The following is a 21,923-nucleotide window of genomic DNA, read 5'->3' as shown; positions in this document are numbered from 1 at the left end:
CCAGTGACTAACAGCTGTGGGTAAGAGGTGGGTGTCTCTCTGTGAGCTACAAATTAAAGCCAAGAAGTTTGTCTACAGGTCCTAAAACAAATATAGATTATATATTTAATATATAAAACTCACATTGAAGTAGTCCTGAATCTCTTTCAACAGTGGTCTGTGGATATGAAACATTTTGTTGTTTTTATTTTTTAAAGATGTATTTAATTTATGGATGAGTGCTCTATCTGCATGTACAATGTTATGCCAGAAGAGGGCATCAGATCCCACTATAGATGGTTGTGAGTCACCATGTGGGTGCTGGGAATTGAACTCAGGACCTCTGGAAGAGCAGCCACTTAGCCACTGAGCCATCTCTGCAGGCCAAAACAGTTTTAAAATCTGTAAGAAGAATAAACCAGGCTGAAGAGACAGCTCTGTCGGTAAAGCCATCGCACTTGCTGTGTGAGCCTGGGGACCTAAGTTCGAATCTCCAGCACCCACATAGGAAACTGGGCATTGCCACACACGCCTGTGACCACTGTGTTGGGATGGGGAAAATGACACAGAGATATGAAGAACACTGGGAATCCCTAGCTCTCAACTGAACCAGGCCTAGGCTCATGGGAGTTCCTACCTCCAAGAAATATGATGGAAAGTAACAGAGGAAGATACATGTGTTCTCCCCTGACCTCCTCACATGTGCACATAGGTGCATGTGCCCACACTCACAAAGGCACACACACATGTGGTGCTTAAATAAATGTAATAATATTATATAAATACATGTAGTGGCATTCAGTAGTGCAAAGCCCCCCACTGAATCCTATCAGCTCAGGAACATTACAGAGGAAGGGGTGGAAAGAGTGTAAGATCCAGAGAGACATGTGGGGGTACACAGGACAGAGGGCTGTGGGTGCTGACTTCCACGGCACCCTTAACCCACAGCAGCTGTGGTGATGAAACCCATCAACATTCATCATGGGAAGGGAAGGAAGTCACAAGGCTCCACCCGTCTCTGAGGGTTTGTATACAGCTAATGGCTGAGGAGAAAGGGAAACACATTTTCTGCAGTGCCCAAGGTCCTGTGAACAAGCGCTCATGATGTTCTGACCATTTAAAAGATGTGACAGTAGAAGAGGATCCAAAAGAGTGGGAAGGGGGCCAAAGAGGGTAATAAGAAGTCAGTATAATCAAAATATATCATACAAATATATGAAAAATATATACACATAAATGTATAAAAAGTGCATCCCTTTAATCCCAGCACTTGGGAGGCAGAGGCAGGTGGATCTCTGTGAATTTGAGGTCAGCCTGGTCTACAGAGTGAGTTCCAGGACAGCCAGGGCTACACTGAGAAACCCTGTCTTTAAAAAAAAAAAAAAACGAACAAAATAAATAAATATGAAAATGTCATATTAAATCCTACTTTATGACAGTGAAAAGGACACACACAGTAAATAGATTTAGTTAGCTGGGCAGTGGTGGTATATGCCTTTAATCCTAGCACACAGGAGGCAGAGGCAGCGGATCTCTGAGTTTGAGGTCAGCTTGGTCTACAGATGAAATTCCAGAACAGCCAGGGCTACACAGAGAAATCCTATGGAAGGAAGGAAGGAAGGAAGGAAGGAAGGAAGGAAGGAAGGAAGGAAGGAAGGAAGGAAGGAAGGAAGGAAGGAAGGAAGGAAGGAAGGAAGGAAAAGAAACCCACCTCATGGATAATTACTATATGCTAAGGAAAACATATCTCAAAAAAGAGAAAGTTTTAGCTCTGGAGTATGATTGCATATTACATCTTTACTTCCTCTGAGCAAAGAAAGTTGTCAGAAGAGGTTGGATAGTTTGATGGGCCACGGGCGTCTTACTTTCTTTCACTGTGTGATGATGATAAAATATTCTGACAAAACCAACTTAAGCGAGAAAGAGTTTATTTAGAGTTCCCAGTGCAGGGTCTCATCCATCAAGCAGGAAGTAGGAGAGTGCCAAGGGTGAGGCTGTTGGTCACACCACATCTGGGCTCAGAAGCAATGAGTGCCTGCTTCTTAGCTCCCTGGGCTCCACTTTTGGGAAGGATGCCACCCACGGTGAACAGGTGTCCCACCTCAATTAAAGTAATAAAGATAACACCCCGCAAGAATGTTCAGGCCCATCTCCTAGATGAGTCTAGATTCTTGTCAAGTTGCTGGTTAACACTATCACAACAGGTGACTGATTGAAGGGAGGGAAGGGAAAGAAGGAAGGGAGGGAGGGAGGGGGAGACAGAGAAACCACAGCCAGTTACAAACTGGAAAAACAAAGATACACAAATAACACAACCGTAATATACTAGCTGTGTCAGAAGTAAGACGCTCACTCATTACAGTACGAATATTAACTGCTAATTGAACTGTCCTGTGTTGAGAGAAGAGAAGGATGTGTGACAATCTGAAACAAGGACACATGTCAAGAGCAGAATGTCAGGAGGTGGTGCCTAAGAATGAAAATTAAGAGACAGCAGGACAATCATGGTCCTGGAATAACAAAAGAGGAAGATCCTACAAGTTCTTACTTTTCTAACAGCCACAAACCTGGGAGGGCACAAACTGCATAGGATGCAATTTCCCAAAGTTAAATCACATCCATCACAAGTCAGCCAGCGAGGAGGACCCTGGGGCAAACAGGACTTCACAGAGGATCTACCTATCACAAGTCAGCCAGCGAGGACCCTGGGGCAAACAGGACTTCACAGAGATCAAAAACATAAAAAAGATCACAGAAGATCTACTCATCACAAGTCAGCCAGCGAGGAGGACCCTGGGGCAAACAGGACTTCACAGAGGGTCTACTCATCACAAGTCAGCCATCGAGGACCCTGGGGCAAACAGTGATATCAGCAGCAGCCTAGACCCTCTCACTTGATCAGTTCAGGAAGTGACCACAGACATGCTGCTGGGTCAGGCATGAGGCACCTGCTGATGCCCACAGGCTCCATAAGGACACCCACTAAGCTGTGGTTGCTTTAAATAGATGTTTGGTTTCCAGGAAGAGCAACTCCATTCTCATTATCCCACTACCTCTCCTTGTTCAAAAGGGACTGATGCCATTTTCTACTACACTTGAACTGGTCTGTTTCCCATAGAAATACTATTAATAAACTCAGCATGATAATAGCTAATTATAATATAAATGTCTGAGAAGACAAATTTTAACATGCAAAAGAAATTGAATGTCTGGTTCCCCACAACAAAAGCCACCCTCCCTTCAGCAGTTTGGGGGAATTGGACCCAATCTGACAATAAATTTTGTTCCTTCTTTTTCTTTTGTTGACTTTTCAGAGGAAAATCTTTAAAAAAAAAACTCAAAGAACTAAAACTGTTCTTTTCAAATATTATAAAGCCGGTTCCACTTAAAAAATACATATTTTTGGTCTAAATGAGGATATTTGTGTTCTTTGAGAAAGCAAGCACATGGAACACTGGCTATTGTCTCCTAAATTGGCTGATGGTCAGATTTCAGAAGCATGTGGCTAAAGCTTCAGGGTATTTTGTTAATAGTTTGCTAGGAGAACAAAAAGAAGACAAGAGTTTCACAAAGCAAGTGTAGAAGTCTCCTTATTATCATGTAAACTAGATTCTAGGAGAACAGCTTCCTGGGGATCTCTCTCTCTCTCTCTCTCTCTCTCTCTCTCTCTCTCTCTCTCTCTCTCTCTCTCTCTCACACACACACACACACACACACACAACAAGACACCACCAGAAGCCCAGTAGATCCAGCTGGGTACTTTTCTTAGGCAGCCACTAGAGATGGAAGGATAATGTTAGCATTGCTGGTGCACAGGTCCACAAATGACTCAAAAGACCAGACCAGGATACCAGGGCGGGGAAAGGATGGTGTGTGTGTGTGTGTGTGTGTGTGTGTGTGTGTGTGTGTGTGTGCGCGCGCGCGTGCTGCAAGCAGTTCCTTTAAAATCAGGAACAAGACAAGGATGTCCAGGCTCACCAGTCTTACTCAACATACTACTTACAACTTTAGGCCAAAGTAACTGATCAAGAAGAAGAAATAAAAGGGACATAAAAGTAGAAGGAGGAGACCAAATGACCCTGTCTGTAGGTGACATGATTCTATACTTAGAAAACCCTACATGGGTTGAGAGGTGGCTCAGCACTTAAGAGCACTTGCTGCTCCAGCAGAAAACAGTTAAAGTTAGATTCCCAGCACCCACATAAGGCAACTCACAGCACCTATGACTCCAGTTCCTGGGGATGATGCAAAAATGGCCTCTGCAGGAAAACACACGAACATGCACAGACACAACCATAAAAATAAATTCAATCTTAAAAAAGAAAGAAAATCCTCAGGACACCACTGAAAGTTTCCTAAAAACTGATAAAATCAGTGAAGCAGCAAGGGTCCAAAATCAACACACAAAAATGAGTAGCAGGCTGGTGGTGTAGCTCAGTGGTGCAATACTTGACCAGCACGAGCAAGGTCCTGTTTGACCCGTGTACCACACTCACACATACACGGGCACAACAGTGCCTATGCATTGGCAATAGCTGAGAATAAAACAACAGGGAAACAATCTTGTTCATACGAGCTTCTAGAAAAATAGTAAAAGCTACAAACAAACTCGAGAAGGAAGGGTAAAAATGATAATATCAGGAGGAAGGAACTGAAGGAGGCACTGGGAGATGGGAGGGCTGTGCATGGATGCAGAGAATCCGGCCTGTGCAGACAGCCTGGAGACTGAAAGAGAGTCACAGATTTGGTGGTCTGCATGAAACACCAGTAAAATCCTTAAGTTCTAGTGGAAGTGCAAAAGCACCCAAGTAGCAAAAGAGATCTTGAGCAAAAAGGACAATGCCAGGAATATCAGAACACCTGATTTCAAAATGTGCTCGAGACCGATAAAAACAAAAACACCACGGAATTGTCAGGGAAGTGAGGACCCAGAAATATGTGCACACCATTGTTTATCAACCTTGACAAAAGACAACCCTTCCAACAGACAATGCTGAGAAATAGTGCTTCTTGCTTTGATGGTTCCAACTAGACCCTACACCTCAGCAGCACACAGACTGCTATAGTTTCATTTCTGTGGCTGTGATAAAATATCCTGACAAACAACTTGAGGAAGGTTTCCGAAGCTTACTTTCCTGTTACAGTCCATCACTGCATGGAAGTCACAGCTTTGGGAGCTTGAGACAGTGGTCGCATCGCATCAAAGCCAGTGTGAATGCACAGTCTCACCTGCATGCCTGTGCTGAGCCCACCTTCTCCTCTTACAAAGCTCGGATCGGATCCCCTGTCTGCAGAATAGTGCCACTCACACTAGGCTGAATCTTCCCACATTTGTTATTTTAATGAATATTCCCCTATACACATGCCTACAATCCAGCCCAATGTCGACCCAATGTAGACAATCCCTCAATGAGACTCTCTTCCTAGGGGTCCTGAGTTGTTAACAATTAAAGTTACCATCACAAAAAAAAACCTTAACTCAGAATGGACTTTCATGGAAGAATCAAGACATTGAAACACCAGAAGGAATATGGGATAACACTTGAATGCACTGTGGTACAGGCAACAACTTCCTGATGCTTAGGATACAAAACTGAGAACTGACATATAGGATTGGATCAAGTCAAAACGCTTCTGCACAGCAAAGGAAAAAAACAGGGCAGTAAAGGGATAACACAGAGATGGGAGAAACCCCTACCAAAAATCCACATGCCTAAGGACTGATATCCAAAGATATAAAGAACTCAACAGAATGGGTAAGCAAACAAGTAAGGCAGTGAATGTGAGCCAAGGATTAGCAGATGCTTTTCACTTGTAGACCTATAAACAGCAATCAATACATGAGCAATGTTCATGACCTTTATCTATCAAAGAAATACAAATCAAAAGTGCATTGAGATTCTATCTTACCTCTCTCTGAGTGGAGATAATCAATCAATCAATTAGAATAAATACCAGCAATGCTGTGTTTAATGTAACCTTTCTACACTGCTGGTGAGAATAAATCATTGCATCCCCTTGGGATCAGCATAAAATCTCCTCAAAAACACAAAAACCAGAGCTACCACGTGATGAGGTTATACTACTGTGGGTCTGCACTGAAGAACTCCTCACATAAGAGACACCTGCATATCCACATTTATCGCAGCACTAGTCACAATAGCTGAGCCATGCTATCAGTCACCCGAGGTGTCACACATCCACACACACAGAATAGAATACTACTCAGCCATAAGGAATAACAATCTATACTCTTTGCAGGAAAATGGATAGAACCTGATGTCACGCTATGCAAAATATGCCAGGCACAGAAAGACAAGCACCCCACATTTCCTATTATTTGTGGAAAGAAGAATATTTTTAAAAGTGAAACCACAGAGGAACTACTGGAGAGGGATGCGTGGACCAGGGATTGGGGTGGGGGTGGGAGAGGGTGAGAGAGCGAACTTGGAAGGAGTGATAAGAACAATTGACTGCCATAGGCGTATAAGAAAATCTCAGTGAAGCTCACGAGTATGTGTAACTGGTATGCATTAATAATTTATTCAACACTACTTAAAAGAACATGAGAACTACAGGAAGCTTACTGTACCCAGGACCTTGAGCAGGAGGCATATGAAGTAGTTCCTCCAGCACCCACCTTCTATGAATGTTTGAGCCATTTTTTCAAACGTGTTGCCTAGGTAAAACCTAAAAAGATTGATAATTATATAAAAATGTCTAGTATCCATACAGAAAGCATTGCTTATGACCTTTCATATTTTATTTATTGATATTTACTATAAATATGAATAAAAATCTAGGTCCAGACTAGCATCTAATATAATAGCCATTACAGATTTTGACCACACCTATTTTCATAATGAGAACTTAATTTAGGGCAACTTCTTCAAAAAACGATACTTAATACACAATGGGGTTTCCACCAGTGAACATGATTTGAATCTGAAAGTTAGGACAATACATCTGCACATTGTATCCAATGTGTAAGAACAAAAATACTATCTTTTAGTCTCTGGCACATGAAATATCATAAAAAAGAAAAGCCAGATACCTCAGAAAGTTATGTTAGTTATCGAAATTCCTGTCACCTGAATAAAATTTTCCTGGCAGTGTTCATCGATAATAATTCTTTGCCTTCCTGTCCATCTGCAGTGCATGATTACTGGTGAACAACCAAGAGAGTTTCCCATATAAATTTTAACTGCAAAATTTTTGGAGGTCACAAATATTGTTATATACACCCCTTTTATCCCCACAACATAGTTTTGGAAAAGGCCTTGGGAACTACTCAGATTTATTCTTCAAGTGTATTTGTGAGAGGCCATGTGAGTATAAAGATTCACAAAGGCAACAGTCAAATCTCATCCTAGATGGTGATAAAGTGTAGTGATGGCCTGGACATATTTGCCAAAAATGGCCATTCTCCAACATTCCTGAATGTCCAAAGTATCTTTTTCCTAACTTCATCTTTTAAACAAGCTGAAATTCACCCAACTCTTTTTATTTTTTAACAAGAAAACCTGCCAAGTGTCTGAAATGAAAATGAGAAGACAAAGCCAGGTATGGTGGTTCATTCTTTTAACCCATCACTCTAGAGGCTGAGGAGGGACAGGTGTGGTGATCCATCCGTTTAACTCATCACTCTAGAGGCTGAGGAGGGACAGGTATGGTGGTCCATCCTTTAAACCCAATCACTCTGGAGGCTGATGAGGGACTATCAACTGAGGTTTGAGGCCAGTCCAAGATACATGGTGAATTCTAGGACAGCCTGAGCTGGAGAGTGAGACTATTCAAAACCAAACAGGGCTGTTGGTATGGCTCAACAGCTACCTGCTGTCAGACCCGATGACCTGAGTTCAATACCCAGGACCCACATGATGAAAGGCGAAGACAAAGTCCCACGCATAGTCCCCTGAGCTCCCCAAGGATATGTACACCTCCCATGTGTGTACTAAATAAATAAATAAATAAATAAATAAATAAATAAATAAATAAATAAATAAAATTTAAGGACCAGAGCAAAACTAGAAAGGCGGTGACTCCCTACTCACTACTGACATAACTCAACCATCATATACTCTCCTACTCCATGCTTCAAGCCCCTCAGCATGAGCTTTACATATTTTTAAACCATGACAGCAAAACACTGTGTGAAATTCTCTCAGACTTCTGTCCTCAACTGGAAATGGCACCCATCCCCAAACGAAAGCAGAGAGCACCAGTTCAGCGGCACACAATCCTGCTGCTGTGTCATTTTACTAGAGTAAGCACACCCTGTGATGTTCAGATGAGCTACAGCCAAGAACTAAGAGAGCCATTTCACTGAGTCCCAAGGAAAACAGGAAAATCTGTAAGAGTGGAGAGAGGCTGGGCTGAGTTAATGTAACTTTATTTTATAAGTTCAGGTGAGACTTCAGCAAGAACCTCTTCTTTGCTTGGAAGCAGGAAATAGGGCTGTGAAGGAGCCTTCTGGACTGGTTTTCACACACAGAAAGAGGACACAGTTCAGCAATGTGCCAGAACAAGTGAATTAGTTCTATGTTTCTAAAACTGTCCACACCAAGAAAAGTAAAAATAGCATCAGTGCACAAAGACAGATGGCTCTGTATGCCGAATGTGTGCTTGCATGTTACAGTCAAATGATTGTGTATGCTGCGTGTGTGCTTGCATGTTACAGTCAAATGATTGTGTATGCCGAATGTGTGCTTGCATGTTACAGTCAAATGTCTGTGTATGCCGAATGTGTGCTTGCATGTTACAGTCAAATGATTGTGTATGCTGCGTGTGTGCTTGTATGTTACAGTCAATGATGTGTGCATTGCTTGCATGTTACAGTCAAATGATTGTGTATGCCGAATGTGTGCTTGCATGTTATAGTCAAATGTCTGGGTATGCCGAATGTATGCTTGTATGTTACACTGCAGACACATGCAGGACTTACAGAACATCAAATTCTCAGAGGTTCATGCCAGGAACAGCTACTGAGAGAATTTTATTTCTTTGAATAATTACAAAACTCAAAAGTAGCACAGAAGTGTTATCAATGGCAAAAGACTTTGACTGCCAATTAATTTAATCTCAACACAGAGCAACAAACACAACCTGCTAGTGGCATGCCCAAGTATGTGTGTGTGTGTGTGTGTGTGTGTGTGTGCGTTGGGTATGAAAACCAGCCTGCCTTTCCCATCAGGTATGGGTATCCTTGGCCTTCGCTGCAATGAGCACCTCTGGTGACAGACCACCCACTCCGCCACACTGACCTCATTTATGACCACAATCCTATTTGCTATTTTCTGGAAGCCACAACAGCAAATAAGACTTTCCACTCCATTTGTGGCTTTAAGTTCCACAGAGACCTATTCCCAAAGCCATTAAATTGCTCCCTAAACTAACAGTGGCAACATGGCGGGGCGGGGCATGGAGGTTGGGGTGGGAGCATGAATGGCCCCCTGACAAATACTGTCAGGTCCCCACAAACACACATTAGCACTCATATACATTCCCTTTCCAACACTTCACAGTCCCTTGGAATTAAAGTCACACACACACACACACAAATAAACAAATATAAAAAGTATTCTAAGTATTTAATATCACGGCATAGTTTCCTATTAAGTACTAAATAACAATAAATTCACAGCCTACAGATGAACAGGATAATAAAGCTGAACTTGTACCAAGCTGACCTGGTCCTCCACATAGAGTCAGGGATACCCTAGCCCCCCTCATCCATCTTAGGACTTTTCTCTTATGGTCACAAAGGCCTCATTTGTTCGAGCTGCCCTCAGATCACAACCCAGACTCCAACCAAACAGGACCCATCGAGGAGTCCTCTCTTGGAGTCCACTGATCACTTTCACTTCCCATGATCGCGTTCCTCCCTCACGCAGACTTCTCGGGCATTTGCAGGAGCTACAGCCTACAGACCAGAATCTTTCTGAATTCCCAATTGCTATCCTTCCCTTTCCTGCACACCTGGGTTCTGCTATCTCCGAGGTTCTCAGGCACCTGTAATACCATTAAGCAGGTCTATCGGTGTGTATCCTAACCATGCTTACCACTGCACATCTGGGCTGAGATCCATCATTCATGACCAAATCTTCCGTCTTTCACCCTTTTCTGGTATAACTGGACACTTGCTAGGGCTTCTCTTAGACTCACTGGCATTAACATCTGGACTCAAGAGAAGAAAGAAAGCCAGAGACTTGACCCTCAAAGGGAACCTACTATGGACTGGTGATGCAGCTCAGTTAGGGCCATCCTGTACAGCATGAATGAGCCCTGGATTTCAGTCCTGACCCACCCGCACCCAGAACAGCAAAAACCCAGCCTGGTGGTGCATGCCTGCAATCACAGCACTCAGGAGGCAGAGGCAGGAGGATCAGAAGCTAAGAGTCATCTTCAGCTACACAGTGAGTTTGAGGCCAACCTGGGGACACATGAGACTATCTCTGAGAACGAGCAACAGAGACAGAGATAGAGAGAGACAGTGACAGGAAGAGAGATAAACACAGAGAGATGGAGGGAGAACTTGCTGTTACTGCTCCTTATTATCAATATTACCTATAAAAATTGAGGAAATTCTCTTTCCTCAAAGAAGGAAAGTGACAATGGGTATACACAAATAATACTATACTATATACTTAATAGTTTTTTTCCTTGGTAAACACTCTTAGTAGATGAAGAATCCTTAATAATCCCTACTTTGAAAGTACAAGCAGGCTGAAGAGATGACTCCATAAACAAGGGCATTTGCTACTTTTGCAGAGGACCTGGATTTTGCTCCCAGAACACATGTAGCAGATCACAATCTCCTGTAACTCTAATGTCCTCTGCAATCTCCACAGACACTGCACTGTTTTGGTGCACATATGTACATATATGAGGGCAAAGCACATAAAATAAAATAAAATAAATCTTAAAAAAAGAAAATTGTTACATGTGTATTATATAAAAGACCAAACTTTAACAAATGAATATGTAGAAATATGAAAAGAGTAATCTCTCAATGCTGCCACAGAGTTAAGCTTAGTTTCAGCTGTGTTTTTCCTAGGCATCATCACATACTTTACATGAGTTTCCTCTGAATTCTTCAGAAGCCCTTTATTTGAGATCTTGCCCAGCACTATGCGTATCAAGTCAAGTCACAGACTTTGTTTTCTTTCCAAACATACAGTAAGATGCTAACAAAACTCAAGAACTTGGTGGAACTTATTGCCTTTTTTCTGGTGTTTTACACCAAGTCTAATGTCCATCTGGGATCTGAAGCATTAGCTACATCTCACAGAGGAGAAAGAAAGGGAAACTTGATGGCTAGACAGCTTGCCCCACAGCCCCAGAACAAATGGGTGAGGAAGGCGATATTTAACTTGACTGATTCTAAATTCTTTTTGCCAACCATGACTGCAAGGGGACATCAGTGCCAGTCTGCTACCCTGTCAGGTTAGAGAAGAGACCCACCATCTCCAAAGACAACAATCTGAGAGCTTTTGTGCTCAGAGGGTGAGTAGGCACCGAGCTTCCGGCCTCGGGGGGATGCATCAGGAAGTTATTAATGACAGCCACCCACTCACACCCAGCACACACACCCGACAGGCTTGCCACCATCAGAACTGACCTCGAGCTAGCATTCCTTCACACTCTGTAGCCCCATTCATACTCGCCTCCACCCAGTCCTCCTGCTCCCCCCTCTGCACACCTCAACAACTGCTTCCCTGCCCAGCTTCACTGTCCACAACTGCCCCGCCCCCGTAACCTTCTGACTGTGATCCACACACTCACAAGGACACTAAAAGTTCAAGTTATCTAAACCCTTTGGTTTGTGTTTCTGGCGATTCTTTTATTCAACCCTAGTTTACTCCAAATCTTATTTCCCACAGAGGCTATCTCAAAAGAATGTTCCTTCCCAAGAACCCAACCCAAAATTCCCCTCATTCTCACCAGATGTCCTGGCCTCCTGCTCCTCAGAGAGACATCAGGGAGTCCTGATCAGCACCGTCCGCTCTTCCACTTCTGACCCGTCCTCTCTGGAGCTAACAGCTCCCCATTCAAGCTTCTCATCCCCCACAAACCCTGCTATCCTGTTCCCCCCTCCACGCTCTTTACGTCATCACCTCTCCCTCCTCACACGGTGTCCTCATTATCTCTCTGTTCCTGTGATAAAACATTCCAAGAAGAAGCAACTTGAGGGGAAGAGTGGTTAGTTCCAGCTTACAGGCTGCAGTCCATTATTGAAGGAAGTCAGGACCAGAAGCAGAAACCACAGAGAAAGGCTGCTTACTGGCGCCACCAGACTCATGCACAGCTAACTTTCCTTATATAGCCCAGGACCACCTGTCCAAAGAATGGTACCAGCCACTGTGGACTGAGCCCTCCTACATGGATTAACAATCAAGAAAATCCCCAGAGACACACCAACACATTGATCTGATCTAAGCTATCCTTCAGCTCACCCCCTTCTCAGGTAACTCTGGGTTGTGTCTAGGTAACAGTTAATACTAACTAGAACATACAGTTACTGTTTCATGGCTCGTTCTACATACTAACATGAAGCAACCTATTCTCCAAGGGGTGGAGGAGGAGCAAAAAGCAGGACACTGGGTAGGAAGAAGGGATTTACTTGACTCAGGCCATAGCTCTGTGCAAAACTCTTTATTCTTCCCATATCTCACGAGAAAGTCACATGTGAAACACACAAACCTGTCAGTATTCTATGCATTTGTCAGATGGGTAAACTGAGGCACAGTGGCTTAACAACTTTCACAGTCATAGAACTGATGATCCACACAGTTAAATTTTGACTCCAATAAGCTCACCTGAAATATAGACACATGCCCACTATTGCCGGAGTAACCCAAATGCCCCATATCATTATCCTAAATTTAACAAGTCGAATTTCTGACTGGAAATTTCCAATAAGATCTTGTTTAAATCTCAAACAATATGAATCAAAACTTAGTTCACAATTAATGTTCCACCCACAGGGACCCTTGCTATACAAACACATAAATGTGGTTATAATTCGCCACCAACAACTTGACTAAAGGATGATCTTCACTTCTTCCCTCTACACACCCAGCCACCAAACGCCAATCTCCTCTACCCTTCTCTGTCCATACTCAAAAAGATCTCCTATCAACATGTGAGACACTAACCCATTTTAATCACTGAAGCCATAACATGATCATCAGAAGGGACCAGGCTACAGTTCAGTGGTGGAGCATTTACCCAGCATGCAAAGCACCAAGTCTCGATCCCCAGCATCATGTCACCAGATAAAAATCTTCCTGCAAGACTGTGGTAGTTAAAAGAAAATGGTCCCCAAAGGGAATGACACTATTAGGAAGTGTGGCCTTGCTGGAGGACTTGTATCACTCTGGAGGTCAACTTTGAGGTTCATATAAGCTCAAGCCACACCCAGGGAGGCAGATCACTTCCAGTTGCCTATAAGTGAAGGTGTAGGACACTCAGCTGTTTCTCCAGCACCATGTCTGCCCGCATACCAACATGTCACACCATGACGATAATGGACTAAACCTCTGAAAATGTAAGCCATCCTAGTTAAATGTCTTTCCTTTATAAGAATTGCATGCTCATGGTGTCTCTTGACAGCAATAGAAACACTAAGACAAAGCCTCCTTTGACTTTGTCATGTTACAGCTTAGAATCTCTGAAAGGTAAAAAAATTGCAAATTTCATACTATAAATGAGTGGTTCTCAACCTTACTGATGCTGCAGCCCTTTAATATAGTTCCTCATGCTGTGGTGACCCCAACCATAAAATTATTTTGTTGCTACTTCATAACTATACTTTTGCTACTGTTATGAATGGTAATGTAAATATCTAATATGTAAAATATCTGATATATGACCCTTTGGGGTTGTGACCCATAGGTTGACAACCGTTGCTATGAGCATTACATGTGGGTTCCATGCTGTAGCCATAAGCACCTGTTTAAATATATCAACACAAGGCATTGCTATTTCTGGTCTTGGTCTTTTCCCTTTGAAACTATTAGAGTGTCTCACAGTCTACATTTCTTTTCTTTATGTCTATGTCCCACCTGCATCTCACCTAAGTATTGGGACCCAAATCAAATCCCCCCCCACCCCATTGGCTAGCTCCCAATGTCCCCAACCATCAGTGCCTTCTCTGGCTTTGGTACACTCAAAGCATTTTTGTCCTCACTTTACCCTAAGCACTCCACTCAATCCAAAGGCAGTACAAACCAGGCCCTCTATGACATTTCAGTTTGAAAGGCTGATTTTGTTTCTTACATTCCTGGAAAACTTTTACAGCATCCATATCTTATTTATTCTATGTGCATGTCCTTTGGACAAAATCTTTTCTCAGGATTCAAATGGCAGAAAACAACCAGATTTCCCTCGGAGCATACAGCCTGTACAGGTTAGTCACTCTACTAGTACAGCTACATCTGGTACCACCCCAACTACCGCCAAGTCATCATCTCCATTAACAACTCCTAGTGATTAAAGTGTGGCTAAACACCCAAAGATATTCCAGAGAGATACCCTGTGTGATCAGTCCACCAACTTTTGTTTACTTGAATGGATTGGCATCAAAGTAATGGACTTAGAGAATCTGCCAGACCAGGGGTGGGTAAGAATTAAAAACATCCCACAAAAACCCAAGATTTTTTTCTCTTTCAAAAATGAATGAATCTTTTCTATAGAATAGAGGCCAGTCTCATCTACAGAGCAAGTTGTAGGCCAGCCACAAATACAAATACCCACCTTAAGAATAAAAGGGAGAGGTCTTTAATTTCCATTTTCCTTGACTTGGGCTTGAGGAAAAAAAAAATGTTTTTGTAACAAAAAGTGGAGACAACCAGGTGCCTATGTTTCCTGTTCCCTGGGAAGGAACTAATTGGTCTGTCTCACAGTTAAATTTACACATGTCCTAGCCCTTGGCTCATGTCTTTCTCTAAATAATCAGCTGGCCACAGGCATGAGGTGAATTAGATGCCCCCCAAGATCTGGACAAAAATGTAATAAATTCATTTCCCTTCTACAATTTCTATTTCCCAATTTCTTTTAAAGTACAGAGAAAATAGGGGCTGGTTACAGGCCTACGTGCCTAGCAACAGCTTCCCAGAGTTGCATCAAAAACAAGAATCAAGATAGAATTCAAGGCTCTGAGACCCCTAATCTTGGGGCACAGACTCCCCTGTTTATTCTGATGAAAGGCACTCTGGGAATTTCTGAGATCATGGGTAATATAAGATGTATGTTTTGTGTGAATAACGAAAGGTTCAAACTATACATAAGTAGTAAACGATAGGCTTGTTTTCACTGAGACTGGGTCTTACAGAGCCTGCCATCTTGCTCTGTTTATGTGTCAAGAGACTAAATTCAGGGTTTTGTGCACACTAGGCAAGCATACCACCAACCAAGCTGTATCTTCAGCACTCATGGAAGATCTGTAAAGATCATTTCTGCTTCTCTTATTGAGGCTCATCTGTACGTCTCTGTAGGAAAGAGCACCTTCAGTTGAGTCTGTGACCTCAAAGCTCTTTTCATAGTCATAGCAAAAATTCTATGAACTGTATTCTTGCTGGAGAAACTGCTCCAAACCACAACTTTTATTAATTGGTCACAAAGCCTAGTGAGCTATTCAGGACTTGCTTTTTCAGGTCTATTAGTCAGCCATGCTCTCCTCTCCAGGCTTCTCACTCTGCATGGCTCCTTTCCCTAGCCATTTTCTCCTCTGTGGCTTATAAGTTTAGCCATACGTTTTCCAACAACTCCCATGAATTTATTTTTAATTCTTCAGTTTCCAAATGACCCTGGAAATCCCCAGTGCTCTGTGATATTGATTAAATGACTAGTAAGTGGATTTATAGTCTGTCCTCAGGACCTAGGAGCCTAATGTGCAAGTTCAGAAGATCATTGTGCTCCAAATCCAAAGAAGGACTGTGGGCTGCTACTGGGCTTGGTAAGTGCTCTTCCCTCTTTAATAAACTAACGTTGGAATTCTACAAACCATAGCAACATTTCTGTGTGAGAAATATTTTCTGCACACACACACACACACACACACACACACACACACACATATGTGGGGTGTAAGTTGATCCTCTTGCATTTGACACACTCCACACAACTCTGATTTCATGGTAACTTTTACTGTTGTTTTCTTCAATGAAAATACAAATATAAATGGCCTAAGCCACTGAGCAAGTTTCAGTTATGGCTGCCTTTTAAGTTCTAATGAATAATGAGTTTTACAGACAGGAAATGCAAGCACAGACAAGTTTCGGAGTGGAGAGAGCAAGCTACAAAGCAGGTTTCTGACTCTAAATAGACTCACTTTGGCTCTTGTTCTAAGAGAAGACAGGGGCAACAATCATCCTCAGTAAGTCACGGCTGCCACAGTGCCCATGCTTCAAGTAGTCAAGTTTGAGCGAGTCAGGCCACCCAACTTTTTGACTCCCCTGTTCATGGCCAAGAAAGCACCAGGAATATTGATTTGGGGTAAACAGTGTACTTTGAGGAAATGAGTTTGTATTCACCATCCAAGTTTTAGCTAACCTCTGCATTTATCTTGTGGTCTAAACTTTATTTTTATTTTTTAACTGAACTTATTTTTGAGATAATGGTGTTACTAATAATAGATGACAGTCCTTTTGATCCTTAGCTACCTATCTAAAATAGGCCTTCTTAAAGTCATATGCTATCAGGGAGTGAAGGGGTACTGCAACCATATTCCCTTTGATTCAGCACACTACATGAGGGCAAAAGCTTGGATTACCCTACAGGGCCCTGTCCCAAGGTGGATGAACAGAGCTTAAAATAGAACATGTAGTCCATAACAAAACAATAGAAAACCATCTTCAATTCTACTTTGAATTTTATTTTCATGTTTACAAACATTAGGAAATATACATTTAAGAATCATAGGCACATGCATACGTGTGTGGGTATCTATGAATGTGTGAGCTACTTCCTCAAATTTAGACTACCATACCTAAGAAGTCATGTTAGACATATCTAATATGAGACAGAATCTCACTGGGTATCCCAAACCGGTCTTGAACACACCATCCTCCAGTCTCAGCTCTAGAGTAGCTAAGATTACAGAATGTGCCACCATGCCCAGCTAGTGCATTTTTTAGTACGACTCAAATCCCTTTGACCTATTTTTAAGTGGCTTATTTCTCTAAAGGGTTAGGGGCACTTCAGGGAGGCCAGGCATCCCACAAACATGAAGCAGAGTTTACAATCAGCTCAGAGAAGGTTCAGGAACAGCTAGAGGAGACAGGCGGCGCTCTCTGTAGAATAAAATGAAATCACTTTCAGTAGACTATGAACACAAAAGAGGCATTGTCTCAGGGAACTCGTGCACATCAATAAAATACAACAAACAACAACAACAAAAATTTGTTTTTTCAGACTTGTAACATGGCAAGTTTTCCTAGTATTTTTCTTTCACCAAATCCTAAAATTAAGAGAATATAAACTAATTTTGAATTAACTGGTGTCTTTTTAAATATAGATGAGCTGAGCATGGTGGCCCACACCTGTGAACCCAGCCCTTGAGAGGACTGGAATGTCAAGGCCACCCTTTGACTACACAGTGAAATTCAGGCTAGTCTGTGCTACATGAGAACCTGTCTTAAAAAGAAATAAACTAATTAAGGTAAGACAAAATAAATAAAATATAAATCTGACATATGATCTTTCTAATGTAGCATGCTCACTCTTGCTAAGGAATCCCTTTCACCCACACTCAACTGTTTCCAGCGTTATTTGTGGGTGGTTTCCATGAGGGCACAAAAATAAGGGTGGTTAAAGAAAATAGAAGAAATGGGAAACAATAATTCAATTGTCCAACTGAGAGCTATTAAAGAGTAAAATATGCTTCCTCCACAGAGTTCAAAAGAAAATGTTATTTGTATAAACAATCTGGGCTTTTGGAAATGTTCCACTTTCAAGACTTCCTGATTTACCTAACCACACTTAAGTGAACTGCAGTGATGGTTGGTGAAACCTTACAGATCTTCTTTTGAATCACCAAACGAGTAGAAAATCTTTCCCCTTGAATTTAATAAAATATCAGAGTTCTCTTTTCAGAAAGCTTGTGGTTGGTGATAGTGTTTTTTGCTTATGACATTTTTTAAAAGAGATCCCAAATCAGCACTTAGCAGCCAGATGCCAAAGAGTCAAAAATGTCCAATCAAAGTCTCATGACTACCAGCAGTTCCACTTCATGAACCTTGATAGCATCTGACAACCCTAGGAGCAATTACATGGTGCCAATGTATGGGAGAGTTTTTGAAGTTGGTAACCAATTTCTGAAGAAAATTGTTACAGAACCGTTTTCAATAATATAATCACTAGTTTAGTTTGAAGAAAAAGTGGGTTCTAAATTAAAATTACTAGTGATCTCTTAAGTAGAAGAGATTCTAGATTTATAATAGATCAGTTATGTTTATTCTTTTCCTGTGTATGTGTGTGTGTGTGTGTGTGTGTGTGTGTGTGTGTGTGTGTGTGTGATTGTGTGACTTCCATATGCAGGCATACACAAGTAAACACATGCTCATGCACAAATGTATGCCTGCACGTGTATTCCTGAGTGTGGAAGCCAAAGGTTAATGTTCTGAATGTTCTTCCAACCTTCATACTTTATTCTTTGAGATAGGGTCTCTCAGTTGACCCCAGGGCTTGGTGATATGGCAAGTCTCCCTAGCTAGTTTCCTCTGGGGATCCCCTATGTGCACCTTTAGAGGCTGGAATTTTAGGCCAGCCACCATGCCCACCTGGTATTTTTGTGGGTTATTGGGTATTGGAATTCTGGTCTTGTTTGTGTAGCAAGCATTTTAGCTGCTGGGCCAACTCCCCAGCACATACCTGTTAGTTTTCATCAAAATTCAGCTTTCTATCTCCAAGTGTTTCTACCTTCCATAAGAATTTTCTCATAATATTGAGCAAGCTGCTGGTCAACAAGGTGCTGGTCAAACCTCCCACCTTGTTAAAGCACAAGAAAACTGGAACTTTTCCACCTGCCTCACTGAGGCGATGTCTACACTTGACTCCCTGATCCCTCAGGCTCTAGAGTGTGTATCATTACTTTACTGCTATACCACACAGGCCCTTAGCTCCAAAGAGGTAATCAAACAACACATATTTACACTTGGATAAAGCAATGTTGACTCAAGCACACCCAGTAAGCTGGGTGTGGTGGCACACACTTGTAATCCCAACACTTGGGAGGTAAAGGCAGGCAGATCTGGACTTCAAGGTCATTCTTAGACCCATAGCAAGTTCAAGGCTAGCCTGGACTACATGAGACTCTGTCTTAAACAAAAGTAGGGCTAGTGAAATGAGTCAGGAGGGAAAGCACTTGGGAAGTAGGAGACACTAACGACCCTCATTACTATGAGCACACAACACTGGAACAGGAATACACTAGTCAGATCAAAAATAGCTAGATGATTATTACAAAACACATTCTACCTCTGAGTCACCCAACAGATTGGCTCCTTTCTCTACCATGGGGTTGGCACTCTCGCCTCAGTTGGCAGGTGGCTGTGTCTTACCTATCTCTAACACAAGAATGCTCTGTTTAGGTGTGTCTAAATGAATGAAGTCTTCATCCAAAATATTTACTAGCAAACTGACTCTCCTTCTTGGTAAATGTTTAGTCTCTTGAATACAAATCTCATATCTTCCGAACTTTCCCCAGAGTCTCCAGAGGGTCTCCCTAACAACACTGCATCCCTATCTAAGCTGTTTATGCACATTGCACATGCACTGCCAGATGACTTCCAGGATTGCTCAGGACAAATAAACTTTGCCCTGGATTAAGGCCTAACACTGTACTGGCACTAGTTCAACTAAAAGTATCTGAGTTTCTTTAAAGTCTAGACTTTCTTTTCATAGGCTTGGGCTTAGGAATTACTTCAAGGGTTAGAGAGATGGCTCCGTGGGTAGCACTTGCCATTCAAGAGTGAGGGCCTGAGTTTAAATGAGTAGAGCCCATGTAAAAGCTCAGCTTGGTAACGTACACATAATCCCAGAACTGCGGTCAAATGAGAGGTCCAGATGGGGAGACTCCTTGGAAGCTGCCAGCCAGCTGGCCTGCAATGCTCAGCCACAAACAATGAAGAACTCCCATCTGAAACATGCTGAAAGCTGGGACCAACACTGAGCTTGTCTTCTTTCCTCCATATGCACAGGATGGTCTGTGCATACACACACACATACATACACACACACACACACACACATTCCTACATTCAAATATGTAAACACATACATGTATCACATACACAAAAATATTAAAATTTACTTCTAATTATAGGCACTAAATAGAAGAACAAATTAGAGAAACTTGCATGTTCCACCTTTGATATGAATGGACTAAATTCTAGAATAATGTATGAAGATGCACAGTTTTCATTATCCTACACTCTTAAGAGCTCAGTTAATCCTAGAAGACTACTTGTCTCACAGGTAGGCTCACAATAACATCTTTGAACTTTCAAATATTTAAGCGGAATAATTGTAAACGTTAGAGTCCACAAATAGCCCCACAAAAGACCACCATTCACGTCTGCAAAAGCAAGAGTGTTTATTTCTCGAGAACAAATTCCAGTATGCTGGGGTCAGCCACACAACAAAATGGCAGCAACCCCAAGAGAAGCTCCCAGGCTCCTTTTATACACAGCTAGGGGAATTCCAGGGACAGCTAAGTCATCTCTAGCAAACAGGATTGGTTAAGCAAGCAGCATTTACATTTGATTAGCTGCAGCATCTTTGGACATGTCAGGGCAAGTCGGGACAAGCCTGGCCCACTGAAGTGACAACCCAGAAGTGGAGCCATCTCATAAACAGAGTTTTCGATAGAATAAGATTGTTTTCTGTATGCAAATCCTTTTGTTTCCACTAGTCTTAAAGATGTACACATAACTCATGATGAAACACGGCCAATCCCAGCATGTGTGGGCACCAGTGATACCAGTGCACAGGGCAGTATGCTTTTGTATTGGAAAATATTACTCATCGTAATAGATCATAGCAAAATAACTATGTATTTTGTTCTATCTACTCTATAAATATATCACTTGAGAGAAAAGTTGACACTTCCCACCACCATCAATTTCTAACTTCCAGATTCCTAACTCAGTCTTCTTAGTTCAAAACTCCATGTGGTACACAAAGCAAGCAATTTGAGCGTAGTTGGAAGGTAATTTGGCTGGACTCAACAAGCTGCTTCCACTCATCAGTGCTACATGCAGCAGGCAGGCCAGTATATGGTGGTATTCTATTTGTACTGAAATGTGATTTTAATTGTATGTTAATAAATAAAGTTGCCCGGGGATCAGAGCTATTAGAGCCATAGAAAGAGCATGGCAGTGGTGGCGCACGCTTTTAATCCCATGGATCTCTGTGTGTTCAGGGATACAGCCAGCATTGGAGACATACGCCTTTAAGACCTGGAGGGCTGTACTTACAGGCAGTGACGAGGCAGTCATGTGTTTGGGTTTACAACCAATGAGAAGGCAGAACAGAAAGACTATTTAAAGACAGACACACAGGAAGTAGCTCTCTTTCGGACAGGTAGGAGCACTGCAGGAGGTAAGACTTTAGCTCTGAGCTCTGACTTCTTGGCTTTCTCTTTTACATTGGTTCTGTGTTTCTTATTTTAATAAGAGAGTTGGTTACATCTACACCAGTGTGTGCAAGCAGAAGCCCAGAGCTCACCTATCCTTGGAGTTGAGAAGCAATGGCTGCTAGCAGTGCTTGGCTGAGAAGCAGTGTGCAGAATAGAATGTTCTGTTTGGGTCTTCAGCACACGAGTGCCCCCAAGAATTCCCTATTGGTTCCTGGATGAGTAATTCCAGTTTCTTTTGTTCCAAACCAAATGTCACTGGCCAAACAGAAACAAAAACAAAAATAAACCAACAAACAAGGTCAAA

The 21,923-nt window shown here is 42.2% G+C and overlaps 1 protein-coding gene across 1 annotated transcript in view; it reads right to left on the bottom strand.

Moving 5' to 3' along the window:
- Positions 1–21,923, bottom strand: part of Arhgap42 (Rho GTPase activating protein 42) — a 221,895-nt gene that overhangs the window by 134,501 nt on the left and 65,471 nt on the right. The gene's annotated exons all lie outside the window — the stretch shown is intronic.

Source organism: Peromyscus leucopus, chromosome 7 (genome assembly GCF_004664715.2).
Source record: "Peromyscus leucopus breed LL Stock chromosome 7, UCI_PerLeu_2.1, whole genome shotgun sequence".
In the NCBI taxonomy this organism is placed as follows: Eukaryota; Metazoa; Chordata; class Mammalia; order Rodentia; family Cricetidae; genus Peromyscus; species Peromyscus leucopus.
This window is presented reverse-complemented; position numbering and strand designations above follow the sequence as displayed.